Source organism: Onychomys torridus, chromosome 4 (assembly GCF_903995425.1).
Source record: "Onychomys torridus chromosome 4, mOncTor1.1, whole genome shotgun sequence".
Lineage (NCBI taxonomy): Eukaryota > Metazoa > Chordata > Mammalia > Rodentia > Cricetidae > Onychomys > Onychomys torridus.
Window position 1 is genome coordinate 139,198,026 of NC_050446.1, and position 27,771 is coordinate 139,225,796.

The window sequence follows — 27,771 nt, forward strand, 5'->3', positions numbered from 1 at the left end:
TGCCAGGCATGGCTTCCATCTCACGGGATCAGCCTCAGATCCAACCAAAGAGTGGTCCACTACTCCCACATTGTCTGCGCTGCTATCGTCCCAACATGTATTCCAGGCATTGTAGGTGTAGAGCTGGTGGTGAGTGCCTTTCTCCCTGTATCCTGCAGAGTACCTTCAGTACCATGAATGCTAGTCAGCAGGGGTGAAGCTTCTGGTTAGGCGGCAGTTCAACTTCTCCATGTTTGATATTCACTAACACTCTCATCACGGCAAATCTTAAGGTAAAGTAGGAACCCAATGCATACTAGTCAAACCATTTATCAAAGAGTACTCGAATTGCTTTTTCTTTTTTCAGGTTTTTATTTTTATTTTAATTATGTACATATAAGGTGTGAGGGTGTGCACATGAGCCTGTGAAAGCCAGAGGCATTGTTACAGACAGCTGTAACAATGGCTTAGTACCTGACGTGGGTACTAAGAAATGGGCATGGGTCCATGCAAGAACAGTCACGCTCTTTTAAATCGAGAAATCCACAGAGTCTATTTAATGAACAAAGGAATTTATTGGGGGGGGGTAACTAATTCCAGCATGGGTATTTATCGTAGGGTTTAGGAAAGCCAAGCTATGTCCCACACTGATCTTCTTCCTGGTCCAAGATCTTCCTGGTCAGTCCCAGCATCCAAACTATAAGAGAGTGAAGAGAGCCCCAAGTTTACATGCATCCGTGTCCCCCCCCACAAGCGGCCACACCCCAGGGGCATGTACTTCAAGATCATAGGCAGGTGTAGCAGTTACCTGCTGCCTCACTAGGGGCGATGCTTCAAGGTCATAGAACAGCTACCCACTACACTTGTTTTTCAAAACAAGGTTTCTTTGTGTAATCCTGGCTGGAACTCATTCTGTAGACCAGACTAACCCTGAACTCAAAGATCCATCTGCCTCTGCTGGAATTAAAGGCATTCGCCACCACCCCCAGTGACAGTCATGCTCTTAACCACCGATCCATTATCTCTAGTTCCATGATTTGCTTTTTCTTTGTCCTGAGTCATAATCCAGAATAATCCTGGGTGTTACAGGATCATTCTTCTTGTTTAAAAGGTTCTGTGAAACAGCCTCTCTCAAAGCCTCAGCTAATCTGTTGCTTGTTAGTGGTAGCATTTGTGTCAGGCATACTTCAGAACATTTATACATATTGAACAATTTAAATCTGTCGATAACCTGAAGAACCTTGGATATCTGCATCCTTCAGATGAAGCAACTGAAATATTAAAAAGTTAATTAGCTTCCTGAGGAAGCTTGCAGTCTATTAGGGACACAAAACAAAAGCCACATCTTGCTCTGCAAGCATGAAGACCTGAGCCTGGTGGCAAGGGCTTGTAATTCTGGCACCAGGGAGGCGGAGACAAATGGATCCCTGGGGCTCATTGGCCAACTGACCTAGTTAAATCAGCAAGCTCCAGTTTCAATGAGAGGCCTCCCCTGAATAAGGTTGATGGGGCTGTCAAGAGGGGTAGAAGCACTTGTCTCACAAGGCTGACAACCCGAGTTGGATCCCTGGAACCCAAGGTGTAAGGAGACGATGACTTGGAAAGCTGTCCTCAGGCTTCCACATGTGCACTCTGGCATGCATGCACCTGCACTCTCAGATGTAACACACAAGGTAGACAGCGCTTGAGAAGATGCCCTTCCTCAACTCTAGCCTCCACATACATGCACATGTGTGTACACACATACACCATACACAAATAAGATAAAAGGACATATTCCGGGTGCTGTAGGACACGTTATTTATCTCCTCTTGGTTCCAGTTTTCTCACCCGTGCAGGAGGGGGATCTGCCTGACACCACAACAGCTAATAAGCAGCAGAGCTGGAATCTGCCTCCGGTGCTTTGGCCTCAGTTCTGACCCTGTAGCCATCCTCCTGGGTAATCACCAGCCAACTCATGGCCTGCTTTTGTTCCTATGCTGCCTGCCTATGGACAAGAAGTATTTATATGGCCTGTAATCCTGTTACCCACACAGATGCCGAAGTGGCTCCCTATCTCCTCCATTCCCTGCATCCTCAGGCATCCTTGAAAACCCATGAACTTTAGTTTAAGGAGACAGACAACAAAATAAAAATGAGATAGATGATCAAAATCAGGCATGGTGGCTCATGCTTGGAATCCCAGTGCTCACTAGGTAGATGCAAGAGTTTCAGATCTTCAAGGTCATCCTCAGCTACATAGCAAGTTTGAGGCTAGCCTGAGCTACACAAGACTCTCAAAATAAAAACCTAGGGGCTAGGGAGATGGCTCAGCAGATAAAGGCACCCACCACCAAGCCTGGCAACCTGAGTTTGTTCTCTGGACCCACATGGTGGAAGGAGAGAGAACCAACTCTACGAAGTTGTCCTCTGATCTCCACACACACACACTTTTGCACAAGCATGACCACACACATGGAGACATACATACATGCAAAATAATTTTTTAAATATTTGTTTTTATGTGCATTAGTGTTTTGCCTGTGTGAGGATGTCAGATTCCCTAAAATTGCAGTTACAGACAGTTGTGAGTCACCATGTGGATGCTGGGAATTGAACCTGGGTCCTCTGGAAGAGCAGTCAGTGTTCTTAATCGCTGAGCCATGATTCTAGCCATGCAAATAGAATTTTTAAAGTGAAGTTTTAAAATGTAATTAAGAGGCTTTTTTGTTGTTTTGTTTGTTTTTATGGGAGGCTGGAAAGATGGCTCAGCGGCTAGGAATGAGCATTGTTCTTCAGAGGCCCGTAACTATCTGTAACAGCAACTTTGATGCCCTCTTTTGGCCTCCATGGGTACTGCACTCCCCCCCCCCATATACATACAATTGAAATAATAACAATACAATAATAGTGAGTTGGTGCCAGGCATGGTGGCAAACACCTTTTATTCCAGCACTTGGGAGGCAGAGACAGACAGAATTCTGTGGGTTCCAGGCCAGCCAGGGCTATACAGTGAGATCCTGTCTTAGATAGTTCAGGTTCTCTCTCTCCCTCTCTCTCTCTCTCTCTCTCTCTCTCTCTGTGTGTGTGTGTGTGTGTGTGTGTGAAATATACCATTTCAACCACTCTAAGTGTACAGCTTAGTGGCATTAAGCATATCTACAATGTCATGAAATCCCTCTATCATCTACCTCTACCCTACCACCCACATCATCATCCTTCAGTAACTGAAGCCTTGTATTCATGAAAGGCTTCTAGATTCCCACTTACTCTGGCTTCTTGGAACCACTAATCTACTTTCTGTCTTTATGAATTGACTGTGCCACCTCACATAAGAGGAGTCATACAATATTTGTTCTTTTATGCTTATTTCACTTAGTATAATGTCAAGGTTCAGCTATATTGTGGCATATATCAAAATTTCTTTTTTCTTTTCTTTTTGGTGCTGTGAATTGAATCAAGGGCTTTGTTCATGTCAAACACACATTATTCTCCTAGCCCCTTCTTTTTCAAGGCCGAATAATATTCCACACTATAAGCCACATTCTGTTCATCCTTCATCTGTGGTGGGTATTGTGTTCCCTGAAATATTGTGTGTTCCCCGAAATAAACATATCTGGGGTCAGAGAACAGACAACCACTAGAACAAAGCCAAAAATGGTGGCTAGAAAATGGGAAAAGTAAGCCATAGTAGAAGTTGGGCGGTGGTGGTACACGCCTTTAATCCCAGCACTTGGGAGGCAGAGCCAGGTGGATCTCTGTGTTCAAGGCCACTTTAGAAACAGCTAAGCATGGTGACCCACGCCTTTAATCCCAGAAACCCAGCCTTTAATCTCAGGGAGTGACAGGCAGAAAGGGAAAGATATATAAGGCATGAAAACCAGGCACCAGGGTGAGTAAAGCATGTAGTTAGTTAAGCATTTGGGTGGTTAAGCGTTCAGGCTTTGGAGCAACACAGTTCAGCTGAGATTCATGTGGAGGAGGACTCAGAAGCTTCCAGCCTGAGGAAACAGGATCACCTGAGGAACTAGCAAGGTGAGATAGCCGTGGCTTGTTCTGCTTCTCTGATCTTCCAGCATTCACCCCAATAACTGGCCTCAGGTTTGTTTTTATTAATAAGACCTGTTAAGATTCCTGCTACATGCATCTGTTGATGGACACGTGAAGTGCTCCCAGTTTGGGTTGTTATGAGCAACTGTGAGCACGGGTATACAGAGATGCTTTCAAGCTCACTGACTTACTTCTTTTGGAGAAATATCTTCAGTTGGGTGGAAGTGCTGACTCATGTGGTAATCCCATGTTTAACTTTTTGAGCAACTGTCAGGCTGTTTTCCACAGTGACAGCCCCACTGGTAATACACAGGGGCCCGAGTCCCCCATTCTTTGCCCATAGCTGTTATTCTCTGCCCCCTCCCTGCTGCCCTTTTGAAACAGTGTCTCACGTAGCCCAGGCTGACTTCAGACTTCTGATTCTTCTGCCTCCACCCCTTGAGTGCTGGGATTACAGGTTTGCTGTGCTGGGGACCAATCCCAGAGCTTCCTTCATGAATCCTAGGCAAGCACTCTGCCAAGTGAGCTATATCCCCAGCCACAGTTTCTCAGTGTGATTGTGGCTGTATACAAGTGCACCCGTGTATGCGTGTGTGTGTGTGTGTGTGTGTGTGTGTGTGTGTGTGTGTGTGTGTTTGTTGTGTAGATTAGAAGTTGGGTTTCTTTATTACTTTTTTTTTTTTTTTCTTGAGACAGGGTTTCTCTGTGTAGCTTTGCACCTGTCCTGGAACTTGCTTTGTAGACCAGGCTGGCCTGGCCTAGAACTCACAGAGATCCACCTGGCTCTGCCTCCCAAGTGCTGGGATTAAAGGTGTGCGCCACCACCGTCTGGCCTTTTTTTTTTTTTTTTTTTAAGACAGTTTCTTACTGAACCTGGAACCCACTCTGCAAAACAAGACATGAAGCCCCCCCCCCGGGGGGGGGTCTTTCTACCTCCACAGTACTAGGAAGACTATCACTCTGGGCTTTTTACATGGATGCTGGAAAGTTAAACCAGTCCTATGCTTGCATTTTCCATGAGCTGTTTACCCAGATCTTTCATTGTGATTTTGGTTTGTATTTTACTGGTCACTCCTGAAGTTAAAGTGTTTTCAAGTGCTTATTTGCCAGTTGCATATTATCTTTGGAGATATGTCTATATTCAAATCTTTCACCCAGTTTTCAAGCTGAAAAATGAGATTCTTGTTATTTTTGGGTTTCTAGACTCTTTCAGAGTTTTTACACCTCTGAAGTTTTTCTGGAGCTGGTAGATGTGTGAAAGATGCCATTTCTAACTGCTGGTGGCTGGTTGTTGCCAGAACCCTATCTCTGCAGGATGATATCATCAGTCACTTTTCATTCCAGCATTCAGACTGGTTAACCAAGCAGTTCATTCACTGTACCATAAACCAAAGCGATCTGTTTGCTGTGTCTCATTTTTAGGCTAACACAAAAGAGTACATGGTATGTATTCTGTTTATAAGAAGTTCAGAAATCGACAAGATGATAATTCTCACCTCAAATGGGACAGATAGTCACTGGAAGGGAACTTTCTTGGTTAACTGATCTGCAACTTGATCTGAGTGGTGGTACCACAGGAATGTAAATAAAAAACTTATTAGGTGCATCAGAGATATAGCTTAGTGGGAGAGCATTTGTTTAGCATGTGCAAGGTCCTGAGTTCAAGTTCCCAGCACCACAAAAAAATTAGGTTCATGTATAAGGTGTTTTTTCTTCTTCTTTTTTTTGTATGTGGAGCTGAGGATCGAACCCAGGGCCTTGCGCTTGCTAGGCAAGTGCTCTACCACTGAGCTAAATCCCCAACCCCTTTTTTCATCTTATTATATATAAATTATACCTTTTTATAAAATGAAAAATGAGAACATATATTAATCCATCCACCATGGGAAATATTATGACTGTTCCTAAAACAATTAATAAGAGGCCTACCATATGATCCAGCTATACTATTCTTATGTAAATATACCTAAAAGAGTCAAAGTTAATATGTGACAGAGATGCCCCCACACTTGTGTTCACTGTGGTTATTATTCACAATGGCCAAGCTATTGGATAGAATCCCATCAATGGATAAAGACATTGTTGCACATACATAATTAAATATTATTTAGCCATAAAAAGAATGAAATCAGTTGTATATAGAAGTGTACTTTTTTTAAAGATTTATTTATTTATTATGTATAGTGTTTTGCCTGCATGTGTCCCTGCAGGCCAGAAGAGGGCACCCGATCTCATTACAAGTGGTTGTGAGTCACCATGTGGTTGCTGGGAATTGAACTCAGGACCTCTGGAAGAGCAGTGAGTGCTCTTAACCACTGAGCCATCTCTCCAGCCCTAGAAGTGTACTTTTAATCCCAGTATTTGAGAGGCAGAGGCAGCCAGATCTCTCTGAGTTTGGGGCCAGTAAGTTCTAGGCCAGCCAGGGATATATAAATGTCCTGTTTCAAAAAATAAAAATAAAAATAGGGGGTTGGGGGTTGGGGATTTAGCTCAGTGGTAGAGCGCTTGCCTAGCAAGCATAAGGACCTGGGTTCCGTCCTCAGCTAATAAATAAATAAATAAATAAATAAATAAATAAATAAATAAATAAATAAGGGATTGGAGATCCAACACAGCAGTTCAAAGCACTAGCTCCTCTTCCAGAAGATCTGAGTTCAACTGCTCTAGGGAATTTGAAGCCCTCCTCCAGATTCTCTGGGCATCATCCCCCTCCAGACAGGCACATGCACCCTCTCCTTAGACACAGGAATGAAAGTTAAAGTGAATTAAAAAATAAAAATAAAATCATATCATTTGGTGGAAAATGCTTGCAACCAGAGATCATTATGTTAAGCAAAACAAGCCATACTTAGAACAGACAAATATTGCATGTTTCTCTCACATGTGGAATTTAGATGTTTTTAAAAAAGGACACAGAAGTAGAAAAGGGACTATTTGGGAAGAGGAGGGACCAGGGTAGGATGGAGAATGTACAGAAGAGCAATCATGGGGTACACAGGGTCCAAGTAGAACATCCATGAATATGAAAATGTCATAATGAAACCTATTGTGTTGTATGACGGCTAATATACCATAACAAAAGTTATTTTAAAAAAGAAAAGGCTGGGGGTGTGATTGTACATCTTTTTAATCCTGGCACTCAGGGGGCAGAGGCAGGTGGATCTCTGTGTTCAAGGCCAGCCTGGGCTACATGGTGAGACCTTTGTGGGCTCACCCTTGGTCCTCCATCTTTTTAAGATCATTAGCCTGGAACATAGAACGGCACATAGGATCCACATAAATACTCACTTAGTATCTACTCTCTACCAGACACTGTGCTACTTACAGAGGAAACAGCAGCCAACGTAAATGAGTCCAGCCTAGTGGCAAAGATAATAAACAGTCTAGTGCACTCACCTGGTAAGTCCATGCTGCCAAGAGAGCCTCTGCAAGGAGAGGTCATCTCCGTGAAGTAGCCATGTTTGATTTGGGATGTGAAGGCTTTCTGTGTGTGAGAGAATCTCAGGCAGTGGGATCAGTATGTACAGGGAGCCAGAGAGAAGGAAAGAGGACCCGAAATAAGCCTGGTGATGCAGTGACCACACCAGGGAGAGATTCATTTGTCCTTTAGCTTAAGAGCAGTGAGGAGACATTAAATGGATTAAAAAAAAATTTTTTTTTTGCGCGCGGGGGGGTGGGAGGGGTGGGGGGGGAGTAGCTGAGGATCGAACCCAGGGCCTTGCGCTTGCTAGGCAAGAGCTCTACCACTGAGCTAAATCCCCAACCCCTTAAATTGATTTATTTTTATTTTATGTGCATTGATGTTTTGCCTCTGTGTATGTCTGTGTGAGGGTCCCCTGGAACTGAGTCAGAGACAGATGTGAGCTGCCAGACGGGTGCTGGGAATTGAACCCAAGTCCTCTGGAAGAGCAGTCAGTGTTCTTAACCGCTAAGCCATCTCTCCAGCCCCCCAAATTTTTATTACATTAAAAAAAAATGGCTGCATGGCATTCAATGGTTTAGTTCCCAGCATCCACATGGCAGCTTACAAACATCTCTAACTGCAGTTCCAAGGGATCCAATGCCCTCTTCTGGCCTCCACAGGCACCAGGTATGCACATGGTACGCACACATACATGCAAAATACTCATATACATTAATAAGACATTCTTAATTAAAAATTAAAATTAAATTAAAATTTAATTGTGTGTATGCATGTACACACGTGTGTAGACATACACACGCTCAGAGGCCAGAAGACAACTTGTGGGAGTCATTTCTTTCCTTCCATCATGTGGGTTTCTGAGGGAACTCAGGTTGTCAGGCTTGGTAAGCAAGGGCATTTACCCATTAATCCATCTTGCCTGCCCGAGTTGTTAATTTTAAAAAATGATTTTAGGGACTAGAGAGGGGACTCAGCAGTTACGAGCACTCACCAGTCTTCCAGAGGACCCAGGTATGAGCCCCAGCACCCTCATGACAGCTCACAGCTCTGTAACTCCAGTTCCAGGGGATCTGACACTTCTGATCTCCACAGGTACCGGGCACACGTGTGTGGTGCACTACATACACATGTGATGAACATACGTAAAATATGTTACATACAGGCAAAACACTCACACACATAAAAATAAATCCTTAAATAATTATTAATAGGTTTCATTACGAGGTTTTACAACATGCATGTCACGTTTATATTCACCCCGCCTTACCTTTACTCCCCCATGCCCTTCCCCCACTCGAATAAGTTCTCTGCTGCTTTCATCACACACACACACACGCACACGCGCGCGCGCACACACACACACGCGCACACACACATCTAGATTCTGTTGAATCATTTTTTTTGTAAGAGTGGCACGCTCAGATTCCTGACTGAGGAATATTACTAGCAAGAGGGGCACGCTGGCGGCGGTGCTGAGCGTGGCTCCCGCACACAGGACACAGTGCGTGCTCAGTATCTGTGGAAAGGAAGAGTTCCAGACTCCCTCTCTTAAAATGACACAATACAACCGAGCTGCTAAGAATCCACCGGCCCCCGCCGTCCCTTACAGGGGAAGAACCCGAGACCCGGAGGGGTAGAGAAAAATCATGACTCTAAGGGGTGAGAACTGATGTAGGTGACTGCAGGCTCAGCCCAGGGCTAGGAACGCTTCCCGACTTTGGGAAGAGAGGAAGCCAGAGACCCGCCGACACTTGCTCACTCAACAATTCTATTTTGTGAGCACCTCCTGAGTGTGCTAGGGTGGTGGGACTTATAAAGAATAAAGGTTATCCTTATCACCACTGTTAATAGACTCTACGCTAATAATGGCATTATTAGATGGATGTGTCAAGCGCTTTCCAAGCCTTTCCCTCGTCTCCTCTGCGCAAGGAAATCCTGCTGTCCCCATAGCTGGGATGAGCAAACCGAGGCGTGGAGCGTTAGCCAGCACACACAGCCATCCGCTTGGGACAGCGCCCAACATCTCACCAGACCGAGAGCCGACCGAGCACCGGAGCCCGCTCGCTCGCTCGCGCGCCCGCACGCTAGCTCTTCAGCTCGCGCGCTCCACCTTGCGCGCCAGGGGACGCCCGGTCACGTGGACAGGGCCCCGCCCCTCGGGCCCGCCCCGCCCCCGCCGCGCTCCCTCCCTCTCTCCTTCCCTCCCCCTCCCTCCCCGGCCCGGTCCGGCCCATCCCCCCCCTCCCCACCGGTTCCCTGAGGCCCTGCCGGGTCGGGCTGCGGGCGGCCGGGCGCCGACGGCCGGACGGACGGGCGCACGCGAGGACGGGTGGACGGACGCGCCGAGGGCGCCGGGCACGCACGGCCCGGGCCGGCGCTGCGAGGCCCGCCCGGGAGGGCCGGGGCCGCGCTCAGGTGAGGCGACGGCGACGCTGGCCCGTAAGGGGTGGGCCTGCCGAGCGTCCCGGGCCGGGCCCGGCTAGCTTCGTGGGGAGGAGGCGCCGCCCGGGCCTGGCGCGCGAAGATGGCGCCGGGCGGCCGTGCAGCTCGGCCCGAGTGCGGCCCGGGCCCGCAGCCGCCCCACCCGCCGCCGCGCTCGTGTCCCCGTCGCCATGTTGGGGAGCGGGCCCGGGGCCTGCGGGCGGGGCGCGGGCGGGAGCGGCGGGGCGGCGGTGGGGAGGGTGCGGGGTCGGGGCTCTGCGAGAGTGCAGGGCGGCCGGGGGTTGCGCGGGGTGGCGCTGCGGCCCTGGAGCCCGTTACCAGCGGGGCGTGAGGTCGGGGCTGGGGGCGCGGAGAAAAGACCCCCCCGGAGCGAACGGGACCGGCGTTGGGGTTGGTGGGCTGGGGGGTGGCAGGGCCGTGGAGTTGGGTTAGGCCGTGCGCAGTATTCCGAGCCCCAGAGTGGCACCCAGGGGTAGGGGAGGCGGCTTGGGGGCTAAGTGCTGGCTGTCAGGGCTGGAGTAGTTGTTGCGTGCACAGGAGGCGATTGCTTAGAAATGGGGGTTGCGGACGCGGGGATCCGAGTGGGGTGCTGACGCGGGAATCAGGCTGGAAAGGTCCTGGCGCTGAATGGCCAGTCGTTATGACTCCCAAGGGTCTCAGGACCTAGGAGCCCCGAGGAACCTCTAGTCCTGTTGGAGGCAGCAACAGGAAAAGGGAAGAGCTTGATGAGGAAAGAAAGGGTGGCAGGGTTGGATGTAGGCGCTGGACAGCAGAAGGTACAGACAGAGTGGAACTGGTTAGGAAGGGAGAGAACCTCCATCAGTTTAAGTAGTTGTCTTTAAAAGGAGGGACCCGGCTGTTTGGGGGCGGTGACCCAAAGTGTGTTTCCTGGAAGGGGACAGCCGCTACTTAAAGAACAGGGTCACCTGGGGAGGTCATCTGAAAGGTCTTGTTGAAACTAGTTAGAAGGCTGAAGAAAGGATATGTAAAAATTACGGTGGCTTTAGAGATCATGTCATGGTTTCAGATCAAGTAGTGATTTTAGCCGGAGACGAAGAAAGGTCGCTGATTTCCCAAGAGTATGAGTTGGTGACAGGGGCTCCTGGAAGTAGCCTTCTGCTACTCGATTCAACACATTAAAGGAGTTTGTTAAGTCAGACAGCACCATATAGTAACTGAGAGTCAATTTTTGTTTGAACAAGTTTGTCAGTACAGAGGCGGAGTGGGATATAAAAACGTATAGATAATCAGTTATTGGGTATTTTCTAGATCTCCGTTGGTGCCCCCCCAAAAAAAAGGCATTAAGAAAAAACGTTTCTAGAGTTTAAAAAGATGCTCCCCTCTTCCAGATGTTTATTGCACAGCAAAAGAACACAAAGAAACCTGAAAGGAAAAAAGAACGATGGTAGAGACATAGGGTCCCCATCATGTCACTTTAATTGAAGTTCTGTTACAATAGGGAATTCAGAGTTCAAAGGGACTATGAGATAAATCAGCCAATGATATATAGTTGACTTTTAATGTCCCTGAGTTTTGCATCTACAGCTTCAACCAATCAAGGATTGGAACACATTCAATTAAAAAAAATTATATTGGAACACATTCAATTAAAAAAATTATATTGTGCTAAACATACAGGTTTTTTCTTGTCACTATTATTTTTTCTTGTTATTATTATTCCCTAAACTAGACAGCTTAACATCTGTTTACATGACATTTACATTATATTGGGTGTTACAGGTATAGGGGACATGCAAGTACTATACCACTTTATATAATGATTTTGATATTCTAGGAGGTCCTGGGAATCCATTGTCCATGGATATACCAAGGAATGACAGACAATACAGGACTCCACATAATTTAAAGAAACCAAACAAACAAACCTTAGAAGCTAGGCATGGTAGCTCATATCTATAATCTCAGCACACAGGAGGCTTGAGGCAGGAGAGCTTCAAATTTGAAGCCATTCGGGGCTATAGAGTAAAAAGCCCTGTCTCAAGAGGGGAAAAAAAAGACTTTCAGGGGTTGGCATTGTAGTTAAATGGTGGAGTATCTGCCCAGGATACAACATAAGGTGCTTGGTTTTATCCCCAGCACAAAAGGAATGGGAAGGGACTTTTAATTAAAAGAATTTGTAAGGATTTTCAACACCACATGTATATTCATGGATGTTTTCTGAGTCTTTCTAATGCAGAGGGGTGGATCTTATGTGTGCCATGGCCCTTGTAGCATGGATGTCTCAAAATGATATTTTTAATTGTATAAAATAAACTACATTGATTACAAAGAAAACCAATTACATTAAAATAGTTACTAAGTATAAAAATTGTTTATGCTGATGTATCTGTATACTTACCTATTTGGGAATGTGGTGGTAGGGATTGAACTCAGGGCCTTGTTCAAGCTAGATAAACACTGTAACACTGAACTATCCCCTTTGCACCATGTGCTTGTGTGCATGTACAGTCCCTAATCGAGTATGTGTATATGCATGTGGAGACCAGAGGTTGAGTTTGGGTGTCTTTCTTGATTGCTTCTCTACCCTATTATTTTTTTAACCTTGACATTTTATTCTCTGTTCTTTGGTTATTTGTGTATGCGTGTGAGTGTGGGGCCATGTGTGTGGAAATCTGAGGACTTGTGGGGATCACTTCTCTTTTTCCACTTATGTGACAGCAGTGTCTTTACCCCCTGAGCCATTTTACCATCCCAACCATTTTATTTTTTGAGACAAGGCCTTCCACTAAACCTGGAGCTTATTGATTCAGCTAGACTGACTAGCCAAGGAGCTTCAGGATCTGCCAGTCTTTACCCTCCAGCAATGGGGTTACAGATGTGCATTGGACCTGCCTTTATGTAAGGAGTAGGGTTCCAAACTCAGGTCTGTATGCCCCTGTGGGACAAGCACTTTACCACCTGAGCCATCTTCCAAGCCTTGTATATACTCAGTTACCAGCACAAGTGAAGGATCTGATAACTTTAATTTCAAAGACATGTACCTTGAATAAGGTGGAGCACAATATATGTGCAAGTATGGTCAGAGACAAGATGAGGAAGGTTGAAGGTTATTAAAGACTTGACTGAGGAGTTTAGCCTGAGTCCTCCTCAGGTGAGGAGACAAGACTTTTGAAAGGAGGAATATATGACAAGGTTTACTTTTTAAAAGATGAATGGGTGATCTTTGTGTGTGTGTGTGCATGTGTGCTCATACATGTAGAACCCAGAGTTCAATCTCCATGATCATTTCTTAGATACTGTTTAACTTGGCATACATCTACATCTATCACCCACCCACACACCCACCCACATACCTGTCCGTCCGTCTGTCCATCCATCAGCTGGGTCTCTTGATGGCCTGGAATTTGCCAAGTAGGGTTGGCCAGCTGCCCAGCAAACCCCAGGAGTCTGCCTGTCACTGCCTCTTCAGCACTGGGATTGCAAGTATGTGCGGCTATGCCTGCTTTCTTGTTGTTTGTTTTATTTTGTTTTAATTGGTTCCTAGGATGGAGCGTAGGTCCTCATGCCTGGAAGACAAGAACTTTAAGGACGGAGCTAGCTTCCCAGCACAATATATGTTCTTTTGAGTTTATTGAGGATAGACTGAAGAGAAAGTAAAGAAATAAAAAGCACCTAAATTAAGGTTCAGAGAGTGGATATTGAGCAGAGTTGATAACTGATACTGTGAGTGATAAGGGAGCATTTTTAAACTTTAGTTTGGATGATGATTGTCAAAAAACATTTTTTTTTCAGTGAAATAAAGATGAATGGAAAATTGTCACAGATAATAAGCTAGAAAGTTGTTTTTTTTTTTTTTTTAACCATTTCAAAGCTGTTAAGTATAGTATAGTTTTTGCTTAGAAAAATTCAAGGTGTCAGCTGACATAAAAAGTAGGATAAGTCAGGCGGTGGTGGCACACGCCTTTAATCCCAGCACTCGGGAGGCAGAGGCAGGCGGATCTCTGTGAGTTCGAGGCCAGCCTGGACTACAGAGTGAGTTCCAGGAAAAGGCGCAAAGCTACACAGAGAAACCCTGTCTGGAAAAACAAAAACAAAACAAACAAACAAAAAAAAGTAGGATAAGATACAGAAAGTATTCCTAGAGTGTAGGAATTACAGCTTCCCACGTTAAGATTCACCAACTAGATCATAGGTCAAATCTTGTCAACCACCTGTTTTTGTAAAGAATTGTCTCATTGCAGTATAGCCACACTCATTTGTGTAACATCTATGGCTCTGAGGTTTCCAGAATAGAGCAGTTGTGACAGAGAATTTATATCAGCTCACACAGTTGAAAATGCCCTTTTACAAATGTTTGTTAACCCTTGATTTACTTTTGATGTGTTAGATGTTCAACTTCTACTTTGCTATCCAGTTTCTATACTGTGGAGAATTGCCATCTTGCTCAGTGTACCTGCAACATGACATAGACCCCTGAATATTTTTTTAATTGTTCAGTGATAGCAAACTGACTGTTCCCGGAGTCTGCTGAGTGGGTTACTGTGATAGTGTTAGGTTTACACAATTTAGACCCAGCTAGGACTTTTTCTGTTAGATTATATATTTTCCTATTTTATTATTTTTTAAGTGTTCCTTTACATATTCTAATTATTAACACTTGTATATATGCATTATAGATGCCATTTCCCAGTTTGTTATATATTTTACAACTCTGAAAGTTGAGACTTCATAGCTGAATGACAGAATTTGCCTGGCATGCTCAGTGCCTTGGACTTGAACCTTAGCGATGAAGAAAAAAGTGGGAGGGTTCTGGAGGGTTGCTCAGTGGTTAAGCGCACTCAGCGCTCTTGTATGTGACCCGGGTTCAGTTTCCCACACCTACTTTGCAATTTGCAGCAGTCTAATTTCCGGGATCCAATGCCCTCTTCTGTCTCCAGGGGTACTGCATACATGTGGTACACAGACATTAATCTCCGGGATCCAATTCCCTCTTCTGTCTCCAGGGGTACTGTATACATGTGGTACACATACATTAATTTAGGCAAAGCACTCATACACATAAAATGTAAGTATTTAAATAAAATAAATCTGTTTAAGGTTGCTAAAAGCTTGGAATTTTACTGTCAATTTTATCAGTCTTTTCTTCCCCCAAGATTTTTTAAGTTACTGTGTACATTATCTTCTAGAATTTCAACTGTTTTGCCTTTAATTTTTAGATCTCTGATCCACTTTGTGTGTGTGTGGCATGAGGATAGATTCAGTTTCATTATTTCATCTATGTATAATCAGTGATATCAATACCAAATACTGAATAGCACTTGCTTTCAAATTGTAAGCCTTTTGGTGGAATCTGAGGTCCTAATTTCAGCTTTGCTGTTTACTAATTGCATGACCTGGAACAGATTTATATAATGCTTGTGCCTTAGCTTTTTCATCTTTACTATTAAGATAATAGTACTTAGTAGAGTTGTTAAAAGGGTTATATTAATTCCTGTAACATAGAACAGTGTCTAGCACCTACAAAATGTTCAATAAATGTTAGCTGCTATTTATAGCTACCGTTCACGTCTCATTCTCCAGCACCTGGCACAGAGTGGGACTCATCATAATTAAATAGTTACATATATTTGGCTCTCAGGTTAATTCAGAATGATTGAGAGCTAGGTGGAGATGATTGGAAGGAATTTCTTGGTTGTGTCTTTAAAATTTTACACAAACTTGTGAATTTCTGACTTGTCTTGAAAACTTGGAAGATCTGTCCACACCAAGCTCATATTCTTTCATAGAAAAACTCAGCAAAACTTGTAGGCAGATGTATTTTCTAGTTCTTCATGCTCTGCAATACTCTTACTTTGTTTTATGGTTCTGTAGACGTTTGATTTTCTGATTTTTTTTTTTTTTTGGAATTTTGAATATTTGTCTCTTCTAACCAAGAAATAGCAAATAGGATAAGGTTTATGGACAGGTTAAATAATAAAATGTATTTTAAAAGCTAGCTATACTTGAACACAGTGAATAAAATGAGAATTTAATTTGTAAGATGAAGTGAAATTCAGTTCAACTCCCTAGATATTTAGGCATCTACTGTGCTTTGGGTACTGTGCTATATTAGAAATTACCACACTGGTGGTGATAGAGAACTTGCTAGCCAGCTTTACAAAACATTGCAAAAGAGGTCTTTATACTTGTGCTATGGAGCTGCTGTCTTGACAGTCCACAAGAGAGAGGAAGCAGGAATTCATTCTTTGAACATTTATTTTATTAAGAACAATCATGTATGCCACAAACTGGCTAGAACTCACACTGCAGAGTCTACAGGATACCAAGATGAATATAGCAGAATTTGTGTGATGAGTGTCTGTAATGTATTGTGGAACTGAGATAGAGCCTCAGGAATGGTGAGAATCTTCATACTTGAAGATGATACACTATTTTACAGACTGATGAATCATGAGTAGAGTGGTGTATGCTGAGGGGATGGTAAGAGTGGTAGGTAGCCGGGCAGTGGTGGCACATGCCTGTAATCCCAGCACTTGGGAGGCAGAGGCAGGTGGATCTCTGTGAGTTCGAGGCCAGTCTGATCTACAGAGCTAGTCCAGGACAGGCTCCAAAACTACAGAGAAACCCTGTCTCAACCCCCCCTCCAAAAAAAAAAAAAAAAAAAAAGGAGTGGTAGGGCTCCTATTTTGCATGCCTACGATTTGCTAAATAGGTGCTAAGCATTTCACAAGGTGTATTTTATTTGATCTTCATAATAACTTAGTGAAGAAGCCTCTGATTTTTAAAATTCCTTTTTATAAACTAAAGCAAGAAATGTAGGTAACAATTGATAATAAATTTGCATTCAGGCAGTCTAGTTGCAAAGCCTGTCTTCCTAATTTGTGCATTTGCTGACGGACCGTGGTTGGCTTTTTTGGTTGTGTTTGTTGTTGTTTTGCTTTGTTTTAAGACAGCTTCTCTCTATGGAGCCCAGGTTAGTGTTGAATTTGAGATACTCCTGCTTTCTCTTCAGAGTGCTGGGATTACAGGTGTATGCCACACACCTGGTTTGTGGAAGACTTTGAATGTTCTATTTCTTCTTGTTTTAGGCTGGAGAGTTTGACTTGATTGACTAAACAGTAGGAAGCCATCAAAAGTTTCTAGTGTTGAAATGAAAGCTGTCTGTTAGGAAAAGAAGCCCTTTTGTGAAGTACTGGATCAACTCAGGGAGAGTGGGAAGCCATTGGAGCTGATGTATTCCCTCCCTGTGCAGCAGATTGGGTGCTTCTTGAGGGTTAGGCTAGGAGTTGCTCCTATATTCTCCTCTTCCTTGCCAGTGGCTCCAAATTCTACCTACTGTGTAATCTAGCATATTTATCTTTTAAATATTTGATCTTTTTCTACTTTAATTTAATCTAAAAAATACATATGGTGGGTGCCCAGGAGCTCAACAAATATTTGCTGAGTTAATTAATTTCTAGGCCTGGAACAATGTCTCAGCAAGGAAGAATGTATATTGTTCTTGCAAAGGACCTGAGTTTGATTTCCAGCACCCATATCAGGCAGCTCACAACTACCTGTAACTCCATTTCCAGGAGATCTGACAGCCCTTTGTGCTCCTCAGACACACACACACACACACACACACACACACACACACACACCGATAATAACTAGGGAAATATTTAATAAATGTCTACAGCCATAAGTGGACAAGTACATAAAGGCAATAAGTCTTATTGGTGGAGGGATAAATGGCAAACGTACAGCTTGATATGCTGTATTTTATATACAAACTAGAACACATAATTGTGAGAGATTTTCTATTCTGTATCATTTAGGATAATAGTGATCAGCCATTAATATTAGTCTGTGTCAGTTAGATATCACCAAATTTGAAGGGCACTTACACTATAAATAGGCATTTATGTTCTGTATATATCAATGTCTTACATCAGCATCCCCAGTATGCACACAAAAAGGCAACAGAAGTTCTCATTAGCAGTCTCCTTTACTAATACTAAACCTGTTGAATAGTTATCCCACACTGCCCAGTTATTTACATTTTTTTAAAGATCAGAGGTCTCATGGGAAGAAATAGTGGTGAATTTCTGAATCAGATAACTATTTGGGAAATTATTCATTAGATTAAGTCCCTTCCTATATTTTTTTTATTAACCATTTTTTAAAGACTTATTTATTTATTATGTGTACAGAAGAGGGCTCCAGATCTCATTACAGATGGTTGTGAGCTACCATGTGGTTGCTGGGAATTGAACTCAGGACCTCTGGAAGAGCAGTGGGTGCTCTTAACCTCTGAGCCATCTCTTCAGCCCTATTATTAAGTTTTTAAAAAATTACATTTATTTATTAATTTTGGTGCGCGCGCACATGTAGAGGTCAGAGGACAACTTGTAGGAGTCTGTTTTCTCTTACCATGTGGCTCCCAGGGGTTGAATTTAAGTTGTTGGGGTTGGCAACAATTGCCTTTACCTGTTGAGCATCTCACCATTTCCTTTTCCGTATTTATTTAATGTTTTATGAAAGTAACTCTGTGGCCTTTCTATAAAATATAGACTTAAAGAATTTAAACAGTTGGAGAAATTCAAAAGTACCTTTGTCACCAAATGTCAGCAAAGTGGGGAAGATTTCTAGGTAAACTGCATTTTACTTAGACTAAGAGAAAAACCAAGACTAGGTACCATGGCACATGCCTGTAATCCTAACACTCAGGAGCCTGAGGCAGGAGGATTTCTATTTCCTACCAAGCCTGGCCTAGATAGTGAGAAGAGAGTAAGGCAAATCAAGTAGTTCCCAAGTCAGATATTTTTAAACATCTTTTTCCATTGTAGACATTAGCTGAGAACAGTATGTGTATATATCAATATTCTGTGTATTTACATAACAAGTAGCTATGAATCTAGGAATGTTTCATAAGAAATAGTGTCCTTGGGCTGGATATGTAGCTCAGTGGTAGAGTGGTTGTTGGGAATGTTGAAGGGCCTGGCTTGGGTACCCAGCACCAAGAAAACAAAAAATAAGAATTTTCAGGAGAAAGTTTTTGTGTTGTGTTTAACTTGCCAGCATATGTGGAGATGATGCATTCAGAACTATTCAGATGAAAATAAGTGTGTTGAGGGTGGGGAATGTGACTGGTAGTCAGTATATATTGAATGCATGCCAGGTGTTGTGAATGCATGCCAGGTGTTGAGAGCCATCAACAGGGTATGAGTATGTTTGGGCTTCAGTTTCCATGGAGGATTTATTTCAGATCCTTTTAGATACCAAAACTCAGAGATGCTCAAGTCCCCTATAAAAATGCTGTCCTATTTGCTTTTAACCTCTGTATCCTCCTGTATTCTTGGAATTATCTCTAGATTATTTATAATGTCTAATACAGTATGAATACTATGTAACTAATTATATTGTATTATTTAGAGAGTTATAAAAAGAAAAAATCAGTACAAACGTAATTTTCTACTTTTTAATGCAGTACCCTCAGGTACAGAGGGCCATCAATAGTTTCTCCTTTCCAGAAACAGTTCATCTAGAAAGGTCCTGTGAACATAAAGGAGGGAAAGAGTCACAGCCTTCGGTAGACTAAGGCAGGAGAAGGAAGGACACATGTTTGAAGCTATTGTAGGCCACATAGTGAGTTCCAGTTCAGCTGGACTACATCACAAGACCATCTCTGGACACAGAACAGCACAGTGCTGTGGGAATTTGGAAAATAGATTACTTCTTGGAAAGTTAAGAGGCGGCTTTGTGGAAAAGGTGGCGTATTGGTTTTCTTGGGATTCAATTACAGAGAAGCAAACTCAGTGACTTAAAACAGCTGAAGGTTATTCTCTTACGGTTTTGGAGGTCCAAACCTAAGCTGGACTCTGAACTTAGGGTGCCGACAAGTTCATAGTTCCTCAGACTTGGGTAAACTCCTTCTGTCTTTCTGCATTAGCCTCTGAACGCCAGGACTAGAGACCTGTGCCGCCCTGCACAGTTTGCATCAGTTTTCAGTGCTTCTTTTTGCCACCAGATCGTTCTAGTCTCTTCCTTAGTTGTCACGTGGAGCTAGCCCAGTGTCTCTATGTCCAAATGTCCTTAGAAAAATAAGAATCAGCTGGGCGGTGGTGGCGCACGCCTGTAATCCCAGCACTTGGGAGGCAGAGGCAGGTGGATCTCTGTGAGTTCGAGGCCAGCCTGGTCTACAGAGCAAGTTCCAGGACAGCCTCCAAAGCTACAGAGAAACCCTGTCTCAAAAAACCAAAAAAGAAAAAAAAGGAAAAATAAGAATCATTGGATTAATAGCCTTCTCTGATACCACCTCATCTTAACTAGTTTCCTATTCCGAATGAAGTCCCTTTCTGGAAATAAAGGCTTAAACAGATTGGAAGGACACAATTCATCTCTCTCTTTTTTTTTTTTTTTTTTTTTTGGTTTTTTGAGACAGGGTTTCTCTGTGTAGCTTTGTGCCTTTCCTGGAACTCACTTGGTAGACCAGGCTGTCCTCGAACTCACAGAGACCTGCCTGGCTCTGCTTCCCGAGTGCTGGGATTATAGGCGTGTGCCACCACCGCCTGGCCTTTTTAAAAGTTTTTTTTTTTTTTTTTTTTTTTCCAGAGCTGAGGACCAAACCCAGGAGGGCCTTGCGCTTGCTAGGCAAGTGCTCTACGACTGAGCTAAATTCCCAACCCCTGATTCATCTCTTTATAGGTAGTACTTGAGATGGCACAGAGCTAGTACATTAAAATTGACTAAGTAGGCCAGCAAGACAGCTCAGTAGGTAAAAGTGCTTGCTGCTTTCCACAGAGTTGTCCTCTGACCTCCACATTCACACCATTACACATGTCCCACACACATCATGAACACATATACACAATCAAAAAATTTACTAAATAAATGAATAAAGAGTAAGATTGGGACAAGTGGGGAGATGAATCAAGGGAATGCTGGACATAGAAAGGTTAAAGCGTGTTTAGGTAATTGAATGGTGAGGTGTTTGATCGCTGGTACGTTGTGTTGTGTAGAGATGAAGCCAGAGCAGTTTGTTGGTGGCATAGGCACCAGGTCTAGGACATTTCCATGTTGGTGGCTTGGTGGTGGCTGGACAGTGTTTGGGAGCAGGATGTCACTGCAGAATTTTTAAATAGTGGGCGATGATTTAAGTGTTGGGTAACTGATTCAAGTTTTAGGGACAGTTATCAGGAGATCATGGATAAGTAAACACTCTGAATCAAAATAGAGGGTCAATGATTTAACACATTTGTCATTTGCTCATGCCAGTAATTCTTCGTTAGGACAGTCAAGAAGAAGCCCTTCTTATGAAGAACAATTGTGGTTGATATATTGTGCACCCCAATAAACTTATCTGGGGGTCAGAGAACAGAGTAGTCACTATATTAAACATAGAGGTTAGGCAGTGGTAGCACATGCTTTTAATCCTAGCATGTAGGAGGCAGAAATCTGTCTGGATCTCTGTGAGTTCAAAGCCACACTGGAAACAGCCAGGCATGGTGACACATGCTTTTAATCCCAGGAAGTGATGGCAGGAAGCAGAAAGGTATATAAGGCCTGAGGACCAGGAACTAGAGTCTTGTTGAGCTTTTAGGCTTTTAGCAGCAGTTCAGCTGAAATCCATTTGGTGAGGACACAGAGGCTTCCAGTTGAGGAAACAAGATCATCTGAGAAGTTGGTGAGGTGAGGTTAGCTGTGGCGTGTCTGTCTCTGATCTTTCAGCGTTCACCCCAATACCCGGCCCCAGGTTTGTTTTTATTAATAAGACCTTTTAAGATTCGTGCTATATCTGGTGCCCAACTAACTATAGCCCAGTAAGCCTTTCTTCTAGGTCAGTCATCTGTGGGCACTGGCAAGTAGCTTTTTTGATAATCATTGTTTCATTTTCTTACAGACTTTTCTTCAAACTTCTCTTTGCTGTCCTTTATTTCTTGTTTTTTCTCTAAACCTGTTCAGCTTTTCCATATTCTTTAAAAGCTCTGACTGATGTGAGCTAGAGTGATGGCTTGGTGGTTTTAAGAGCTCTTTTGCTGCTCTTACAGAGGACCTAGGTTCAGTTCCAAGTATCCATATGGCAGCTCACAACTGTTCATAACTTCAGTTTCAGGACCTCTGATAGCCTCTTCTCTCTCCATTGGCATCAGGCACACACATCCTGCACATAAATAACATGTAGGCAAAACACTCAAACACATAAATTTGAAAAATATATGACTAGTGGAAACATGTAAAAAAGGCTGTGTACTATTCAAGGTAATGATAGATCCCCCTCTCCCTGTGTGAGCGTGTGTGTGTGTGTGTGTGTGTGTGTGTGTGTGTGTGTGTGTATGCACATGCATGGATGCTTGTGTGTGCCATGTGTGCTCACGAGCACATAAATGCATATGTACTACATGCAGGTGTATGTGCCAATGTGGAGGCCAGAGGTCAAATTGGGTGTCATCTTTGATTGCTCTCCACTTATACTACCACTACTACTACTACTACTATTTTGAGACAGGGTCTCCAATTTAATGTGAAGCTCACAGATTGGCTAGACCAGCTGGCCAGTGAACCCCAGGGAATCCTCTTCTTTCTCCCTCATAGCACTGGGGTTATAGGTGTATTACTTTTCTGTTGTTATAATTTCATCATGGCCAAGGCAATTTGTAAAAGAAAGCATTTAATTGAGCTTAGGGTTCCAGAGGGCTAGAGTCCATGTTATCAGAGCAAAGGTATTACAGCAGGAACAGCTGAGAGTCTCACATCTTGAACCCGAAGTAGGAGGCAAAGGAAATAAGCTCTAAATGGTATGAGTTTTTTGAAACCTCAAAGCCTGCCCCCAGTGACAATACTTCCTTCATCAAAGCCATACCTCCTAATCCTCTTCAAACAGCTCCCAACTGAGGACCTAATGAGACTTGGGAGAGACTGTAGCTAGAGTTTTCTCTCCAGGTCCCACCAATCCCCGCCAGTCCTGACAGCCCACTTATAAAATAGTCACTCAGATGCTTATATTATTTAAACTGTTTGGCCTAATGGCTCAGGCTTCTTGTTAGCTGTGTGTGTGTGTGTGTGTATACATATATTGAGATTTATTTATTTATTATGTATACAGAAGAGGGTGCCAGATCTCATTACAGATGGTTGTGAGCCACCATGTGGGTGCTGGGAATTGAACTGAGGACCTCTGGAGGAGCAGTCGGTACTCTTAACCTCTGAGCCATCTCTCCAGCCCTGTTTTTATATCTTAAATTAACCCATTTCTATAAATCTATACTTTGCCACATGGCTCGTGGCTTACCAGTATCTTAACATCTGCTTCTCATCATGGCGGCTGTCAGCGCATCTCTGCCTCAGCCTTCCACTTCCCAGAATTCTCTTCTCTCCTTGTCCCGCCTATACTTCCTGCCTGGCTACTGGCCAATCAGTGTTTTATTTATTAACCAATCAGAGCAACACATTTAACATAGAGAACATCCCACAGCAAGAGACAATCTTGTTCAAACCACAATAGGTGTGTGCTCATGGTTTTATTTTTGTTTTTATGTGCAGGAGTATTTTGCCTGCCTGGTGCCTTTGCAGGTCGGAAGAAAGCATTAGATCACCAGGAACTGGAGTTACAGATAGTTGTCAGCCACTGTGTGGGTGTTGGAAACTGAACCTGGGTCCTTTGCAAGAGAAATAAGTGCTCTTTAACATTTTTCCATCCCTCATACCAAACATTTTACAAGAGTCCTAGAGATCCAAACTCAGTCCTCAAACTGGAACAGAAAGCACTTTACTGACTGAGTCATCTACTAACTTTTCTCTTTCATGAAAGCTTATTGGCTTTATCCACAGTGGGACTGTATTCAGATTGTGAATACTCATTCAAATTATGACCAATAATGGTCTTCAGGTGTTTTTCCTTAGTTTTGTCAAGGCAATTCTTCTTGATTTTGTGTTTAAGAACAATTATCCCCATGAAATTTTTAAAAATTGTATTTATTGCAAATACATAGTTTTTTTTTTTTGTTGTTGTTGTTGTTTTGATTTTTTCAAAACAGGGTTTTTCTCTGTAGCTTTGGAGACTGTCCTGGAACTCGCTTTGTAGTCCAGACTGGCCTCGAACTCAAAGAGATCCACCTGCCTCTGCCTCCTGAGTGCTGGGATTACAGGTGTGTGCCACCACCGCCTGGCATAAGGACTTATTTTTGAACTATTTTTTAACCTGTGACTTTTTCTTTTCTCTCCCAAGTCTGTGTATATTTTTAAACACACTATAACCCGCTTAGAGATTTTATTTGTCTAGATCTGTTTTTACTGAGCATCTGTATTGTTTTTTGATCACATGAGATGAATCTTAAACTGCTGTCTGACCCTGGCACTGCTCAGCTTAGTAAATAAATGGTGCTAATGCATAGTGGTTGGCGGCTGGCTTCTCCCTTAATTCCCTGAAATCTTAGCCTCAAGGCGGAAGGTACCAGGGGGCCACACTTACTGCCCCAACTCTGGGAAGTTTTTGGATATACACTGCCACCTGCTGCTCATAAACCCCATTTAAGTGTTTGGTAGCAGGGCCCCTTAAAAGAGCCGCACCTATGTTTGCCACCAGCACTGAGCCTACCAGAGAAAAGGCGGTTACCAAGAAGCTGCGTTTGACTCCTGTTTTTGTGTGTATGCCCACAAATGTAATAAATATAAAATTTTAAAAATTGCTAGGCTGGGTGGTGGTGGCGCACGCCTTTAATCCCAGCACTTGGGAGGCAGAGGCAGGTAGATCTCTTGTGAGTTCGAGGCCAGCCTGGTCTACAAAGCGAGTTCCAGGAAAGACAAAGCTACACAGAGAAACCCTGTCTTGAAAACAAAACAAAACAAAACAAAAAATTGCTTACAGTTGTAAATATCTTTTTAGTTTTTGTTCTGTTTTGGCTTTTTTTTTTTTTTTTTTTGGTCTTTTGAGAGAGGGTTTCTTTGTGTAGCTCTGGCTGTCCTGGAACTCACTTTGTAGACTAGGCTGGTCTTGAACTCAGTGATCCACCTGCCTCTGCCTCCCGAGTGCTGGGATTAAAGGTGTGCAGCACCACGTCCAGTTGTAAATCTTTTTTAATGCCTGCATTGTATATTACATGCTAGAATCAAATGCCTAAATAAGTTGGGATCTTACTAATACAGCCAGGGCAACACTGGAAAGACATCAGATTCCACACAGGAAAGATTTTGGCAGATCATGAAAACAGGGACATGTTGCTGATCTTTCAGTCCCTGGACTATCATAACAGAATCATTATCCTTTATTTTCATCTAGGGCAATTTCTTGAAAGGCATCCAAAGGAAATTAATTAACAGCAGCTATTATTAATATATACCAAATGAGGTATAAGCACCAAAGTAAGGCCGCATGTTTATATTCAACAAGAAGCTCACATACTTAACTTTGTGGGAAGAAATATCCTCCACCCAAGCCTGGGCTCAGTACTCAGTTACCTAATGTGCCAGGCTGAAAAGGGCTTTTGCAACTTGGTCAGACAAAGCAGCAATGTGCTGAGGAAATCCTATACCAATAAGTGAAAATTTGAACCTTAAGGAGAAGGACAACCATTAAGTACTTTTTAAAAATGGGTTTCCTCTAAAACAGTGTGGTCTGTGCCATCAATGAATGGTACAAACCTAAATTTCAACAGATGGTCCAGTAACAGACACTAATCTTAGTGATTAGATCATAACTAATAGTGGATTTCATGTAGTAAGATGATTAGAACTTTTTTACTTGTGTCTAGGAATATGTTTTGGGTTTGCATAGTCATTTTAAGGGATTATAGAGAAATGGTTTACCATGGAAGGTCATATTTCTAGCTTTTTAAAAAGATGTTATTTTCTAGAGAATTCAGTAAGTTTTTCAGCCCTTTTAGTTTCAGCTTTTTCAATTAGACTAATACAGTTTGAGTCAACACAGTCTTCTATGAAGTATTCCAACAACCTTTATGTGTGTGTCAGGCTGTTAGGCTTAAATTTTGGTCCTCCATTGTGCAAGAACAGTTTATCAGGATTCATTTACTATAACAAAAAAGTGCCACATCAGTCTAAGTTTTCTTCTTGCCTTGAAGAGAACATCTTCTGTTGTGAAATTAAGTGATCTTAATTCACCTTTTAAGAATTTCCCAGCCAGGCATAGTGGCACACACTTTTAATCCTGGCACTTGGGAGGCTGAGACAGGTTGGTCTCTGAGTTCAAAACTAGCCTGATCTACATAGTGAGTTCCAGGCCAGCTAGGGCTACATAGAGAGCAACCCTGTGTAGCCCTGTTTTTCCCTGTCTAAAGGGAAAAAAGGAAGAATTTCCTCTGTTCTTTGTAGCAGGAATCTTAACAGGTCTTATTAATAAGAACAAACCTGAGGTCAGTTATTGGGGTGAATGCTGGAAGATCAGAGAAGCAGAACAGACCACAGCTACCTCACCTCACCAGTTCCTGGTCTTGTTTCCTCAGACTGGATGCCTCTGAGTCCTCATCCAGAATGGATCTCAGCTGAACTGTGCTGCTCCAAAGCCTGAACGCTAAACCAGCCAAATGCTTCTAGTTTCTGGTCACCACGCCTTACAGAATCTTTCCCTTTCTGCCTCCACTCCCTGGGATTAAAGGCATGTGTCACCATGCCTGACTGTTCCCAGTGTGGCCTTGAACTCACAGAGATCCACCTGGCTCTGCCTCCCAAGTGCTGGGATTAAAGGGTGCACCACCACTGCCCAACTTCTGCTATGGCTTGCTCTTCCCATTTTCTAGCCACCATTTGTGGCTCTGTATCTAGTGGCTGTCTGTTCTCTGACCCCAGATAAGTTTATTTTGGGGAACACACACTATTTTGGGGGAACACAATACCACAGTTCTTTCATGACCTTCTCATTGCTTATTTCTTCCAGAAGTATTATTTTGTATGTATGAGTGTTTGCCTACATGTATGTATATATGTGTGCCTGATACTCATGGAGGCCAGAAGAGGGGATGGAATTTTCTGGAACTGGAGTTACAGTTGGTTGTGAGCCACCATACCATGTAGGTGCTGGGAGACTGAACCTAAGTACTTGGCAAAAACAGCAAGTACTCTTAATTGCTGCGCCATCTTCCAGCCCCTCATCCATGTGTTTAAAAAATGTGATACTATTTAATACTTGGTCCTGCAGTGCTTGACTCTCCTGATACCTTCCTGTTTGCCACATTGCTATTATTTGAGTGATCAAAGGACTAAGGTGGTAATTGCTGGGTCTTCATGTTGTAAAGTTGCTTTTTTTCTTTTTCTTTGGTGATTACTTAGAAATGTGTATCTGAGAAAATATATCATAATTTAGCTCATCTTGCCTCATTTACTTTACATCTTATTTGGTCATTTGTTCAGTATGACTTGATACTTTCCGTATATATACACACACACACACACACACACACACACACACACATATATATATATTATGCACATAAAATTATATTTAGTATAACCAAAACTGGTAAACTGTTATTATGGATAAACTTGAGTGTCAGGAGCGAGCTAAAAGCCGAGCTGGGGTGAGGAGGTTACATACAGCACGTGATAATATAACAGGAGGCATTTTTTCACAGGATTTTGTGATGCCTTATTATGCTTTTTTCCCCCTGTGTGTGCGTGTGTGTGTGTGTGTGTGTGTGTGTGTGTGTGTGTATGTATGTATGTATGTATGTATGTATGTATGTATGTGTGTATGTATGTATGTATGTGTCTGTTTCTGTATGTCTGCAGACACCAGGAGAGGGCACTGGATCGCTGGAGCTGGAGCTAGAGTTATAGGGAGTTGTGAGCTGTCTGACATGGGTGCTAGAAACTGGACTCCAGTCTACTGGAGAAATAACAAGCACCCAACAACCGAGCCATATCCCCAACTCTGTATCTGCCAAGAAAGAAAGAAAGGGGTGGGGGGGGGATTTTTTTTTTTTTTTTTTTGAGTAGACAAATCT

At 43.1% G+C, this 27,771-nt stretch overlaps 1 protein-coding gene and 1 long non-coding RNA gene across 3 annotated transcripts in view; one reads left to right on the forward strand and one right to left on the reverse strand.

The window, feature by feature from the left end:
* Positions 1-534: 534 nt before the first annotated feature.
* On the reverse strand, positions 535-8,453 carry LOC118581239. Its single transcript, XR_004944675.1, has 2 exons — positions 8,424-8,453; positions 535-676 (listed from the first exon to the last, which is right to left on the reverse strand). It is a non-coding gene; the product is annotated as an uncharacterized LOC118581239 (long non-coding RNA).
* Positions 8,454-9,644: 1,191 nt separating this feature from the next.
* The window catches only part of Ncoa6 (nuclear receptor coactivator 6), an 80,752-nt gene continuing 62,625 nt past the window's right edge, over positions 9,645-27,771 (forward strand). For both annotated transcript variants that reach the window (XM_036183271.1, XM_036183272.1), the window contains exon 1: positions 9,645-9,847. The gene's annotated coding sequence lies outside the window, so the exon portion shown is untranslated. The remainder of the gene's footprint in view (positions 9,848-27,771) is intronic.